The 4,085-nt window shown below is 63.6% G+C and overlaps 1 pseudogene; it reads left to right on the top strand.

Moving 5' to 3' along the window:
* Positions 1-490: 490 nt before the first annotated feature.
* Positions 491-2,713, top strand: LOC147971287 (uncharacterized; annotated as a pseudogene).
* Positions 2,714-4,085: the final 1,372 nt, after the last annotated feature.

Raw genomic sequence — 4,085 nt, 5'->3', positions numbered from 1 at the left:
CGCGAGCCTGCCTGATGAGGCTGCCTCTGAGGAAGCTTTCTGTCGTCCGCCCCGTGAGGCTTGGCCCCTCGCGAGGGTCATGAGCTTGAGCTGATGAAGATGGGCCGCGCTGGGCCCCCACTTGAGCCACGCCGCAGGCCGCAGGCAGGCAAGTCTGGGGACCCCCGTTCCCAGAACGCCGACAGTAGCCCCCAGGCCCAAGGCGCGCCCGGGCTTGGCCTAGCAGGGAAGCGAAGGGGCAAGCGCGAAGGGCCGCGGGCCCAAAAAGCCCGCGGCCTCGGGTGTCGTGTGGCGATTGATTGGACGTGGGCGTCTGTGCTTCCCCACGACGCCTTGTTGCGCGCCCGGCTAAGCGGACCCGCAATTGCACACAGTTGTTCCTCCTTTCCATTGCTCGCTCGCCTCCTACCTTTCCTTCCTCCAATGTCGCATTGCTCCTCTCCAACGCCACTCTCGCCGGATGTGGGACTTTGCGGGGCATAGAGACCGCATGCGACTTCAGGAGGAGGACTTGGCGCCTGAAGTGCTGTGGACGGTGCTCAGGGTCTTGACCGGCGATCCTTCCCCAGGCAGCCTTCGGAGCAATGGTGTCCTCTTGTATCTTTGCTTCGGCAGGGCTGATTTCGTGAGGCAGATGCCCAGCTTCGACGAGTGGGGACTGTGCCCGGCTGGCTTCACGGGGCCCCGCGAGAACCCAGCCGCCGTGGTTGCTTCCCCTGCCGCCCACAGCGGTCCTTCCTCGGGCGACAGGGCGGGGAGACGAGAACCGGCGGGAGCTGAGGCGACCGATGTCGAGGTGCCGACGCCGCGAGAAGCCTTGAAGGCGGCGTCTCCCGAGGCCCGCCCTGGAGCGGCGGCAGGTGCGGAGTCGCGACCTATGGTTCCTGAGGCCGGGGCTCCCAAGGCCCCAGCCGTTCCTCGCGAGGCGACGCCTGATGGCGCCCCCCAGGCTGACTCCTCCAGCACTGATCATCTTGACGCTTCTTCCGCACCAGAGGCCGACCCCTGCGCCGAGCGCTTAGGTCGGTTTCGCATAGACTTCGAGGCCCTCCGCAAGAGGAAGGAGGCCTTGGGTGGCAACGACCGCCCTTGCCGCTTGTTGAAGCGCAGGAAGTACTTTGCCATGGACGAGTAAGTCTTCTTCTTTCCTTGCTCATTTACTTTGCTATCCTTGTGACTGATTGTGGCCCTTTCAGGCCCTGCCCTACGAAACTCGCCGAGTCAGCCCGGGAGACACCCCCCCAAGCATCGCCTTCTCCGCTGGCCCTGGGCTCGCCGAGATCGAGCGGCACCCCTGCTGCCAGACCGGTTGGTGGAGTGGTCCGTTCCATAGGGCACCTCGAGCCTGCACGCCCGCTGTCCTTTCTTCATGAGTCCTCCTAGGGCACATCCGGCTTGCGCCGCGTTCCTCCTCTGATCATAGATGGTGAATGGATGAAGTCTGTCTTTGGCTCCTCCTCTGTGGGTGGACCGACGCCAGGCCGGATTCCCAGAGAGGTCCGTTCGGCGATGGCTAGGGCGCCAGCCCCAGCCCCGCGCCGGGAGGGGGCCTGCCGCCTCGAGGCCCTCCGCATGCTCCGGTGGAAGAGGGTGATGCAGAAGATGTGCTCAGGCGCGCTCGGGAGCGACGCGCCCTTCGCGAAGAGTTCCTCCAGAGGGTGGCGGATGCGGTGAGCCGGATCGGGGCAGAGCTTGCTGACGAGGATGCGCGCCTCGAGGCCGAAGGTTTGCGCCTTGCTGAGGAGAGGCGCAAACTAAAGGTAGCCGTCGCCCTCGCGCGTCACCAACGTGATCTCGACAACGCGAAGGCCGAAGCGTCGCTGGTAGCTTCGCGGGAGGCCTGCTCCCAGGCTGTCGAGGAGGCTCGGGAAGCAGACCGATGGTGCAAGGATGCGGAGGAGCGCACATGGGAGCTCCAAGCCTGGAGCAACTCCCTGGAGCAGCAAGTGGAACTGCGCCAGGCGGCCCTTGAGTCGATGGAGGGGGCCTCTGTTGACCGGGCAGCTTCTGAAGCACAAGAAGGCGCTGACGCTAGAGGCCGCCGAGCACAATCTTGACCTTGAGCGGTTGGAGACGAGGGAGCGCCTGGTGGCTCGGGCGGAGGATGACGTTGCCGCGCGTGAAGCCCGGGCCCAGGAAGAAGTCGATCGCCGTGTGGCGGAGGCTCGCTCGGCCTTCGGGCGTGAATACGAGACAAGGTTGGGGCTGATCAGGGCCGAGGCCGAGGGCAGGACCGCAGCCCTCAGGTCCAAACTGGCCGAAGTCACGCGGCGTGCGGACTCCTCCGCAGCCGCCCTTAGCGCAGAACAGGCGGAGCTGTCCTCTTCCCGGGCCGAGCAGCTTCTTCTCCAACAGAGGGTTGATGACGCCGAGGCCATCGCGCAGCGGAATGAGGACGAGATTCGTCGGCGGCAGGTTCTGGAGCATGAGCATGCCCCCATGCTTCAAACGCTCAGAGAGAGGGCCAACACAGCTTTGGGCAACATCTGCGAGGCTGCCGCTAAGGAGCCGCACGAGGTCAGCTACGCCGGCAACCTCCAGTTTTTCACCGATGTGGTGAGGCTTCTGGAGAACCGCTCCGAGAGGTCCCGTTGGCTTGTCGAAGAGAGGAGCCGAGCCTTGCTCGGGCGTGCCTTCTCCCGCGTATTCAGCTATCTGCTGGGCAGGGACCCCCATTTCGACTTCGACGCTGCCATCGCACCCGTGCCCATAGCCGTCCGGGGCGACCTGGCGTGATGGGTGGAGGACAACGTGGACGCCCTCGTCAGGGCCTTTGCGTCTGATGATGACGGCATGGTCATGGCCGTCAATGAAGGCGGCGTTGTGGACGAGCCTGGCGCTGACAGAGATGTTGGTGGCGGCGGCGACGATGTCAGCGACGCCAGCGATGCTTACGAGGATGCCCCAGAAGACGCGGTGAGTGATATGTCTGACTGACCGCATGTCACCGCTGTTTATCTTGCACGAAGAAGGTTCGGGCTTGGCCCTGAAGAATGTAAGAGCATTTTGGGAGGGGAAGCCCCTCATGTAAAGGTTCGCAATTAGTACCCTGGTAAGCATAACATTGCGCGTGAACTTAGCCGCTGGCCCGGTGATGGGTCAGTTGACTTGTGTACCTTTCGACCCCGACAAGTCCTGAGCGGGCCTGCGGGGGCCGCCGCACCTCGGGTGTCTTCTGATTAACTTGTAGATTCCGCGATGAAAACCTTCGGAAAGGGTGCGGTAACAGCAGTCATGGTTGTAAACGTACCTGGCCCGGCCCGGCTCGCGAGGGGCTCGTGAGGGGGGGGGGGCAGCCGATGCTAACTTTGGACGCAAAGCCGAAACCAGAATGCGAGAGATTGCTTGAACGAGACTAAACACCCTTTCCCCCAAACACACGCAAGGATCGAGCTCAAATCCAACTTAAATCCAAATCGAAGAACTTTGTCAACAAGGAAAGGCAAAAGCAAAAGGCCGCGTCCAACACCTAGTCTAGTCTTCGACGTCTTCTCACCAGCGCGGAGCTAAGTGCTGCCACTGGGCGTGGGCGGGAGCCCCGAGGCCCGAGGGCGGCTCTCCGGAGACTCCGGGGCGTGTACAGCCCCACTCATTATTACGTGAGAGTGTCACGGGCGGCGAGCTTCATAGGCACTGGGCCTTCTTCATAGGTACCGGCCTTGCTTCATATCGCCAGACGAGGGCCCTGCCTTGCGCCTCACTCTGCCGCCATCGACGGCGACCGGAAACCAAGGACGACGCCAATGGGGCAGAGCGGTCGCCAGCGGTTCCCCCGACGACCATGGGTCCCCTGCCGGGGGCAGGCCCTAGGGCACCTCCCCGGCAGAGGGCCTACCTCCTGAGAACGCCTTGCTCCGACCGCCGCGGGGACGAACCCGAATCTCGGCCCCTCTCCTGCAGCCCCCTGCGCCCTCCTCCTGAGGGGTATGAGGCTGCAGAATTGGGGCAGCCACCTGCTGTGGCGACCTGTATCTCCTGCGACCCATGGTTAGCATAAGCTTTCTCCTGAGGGATGAGTGGTACCCGATAGTTGCCGCCGCAGGTGCGGTTGTCGAGGATCTCTTGGGGTTCCTGAAAGAGCTCAG

The sequence above is a fragment of the Triticum urartu genome, chromosome 5A, assembly GCF_056163025.1.
Source record: "Triticum urartu cultivar PI428250 chromosome 5A, HENAU_Tu73, whole genome shotgun sequence".
NCBI lineage: Eukaryota > Viridiplantae > Streptophyta > Magnoliopsida > Poales > Poaceae > Triticum > Triticum urartu.
The sequence above is the reverse complement of the archived record's forward strand: the minus strand, read 5'-3'. Positions and strand labels throughout refer to the sequence as shown.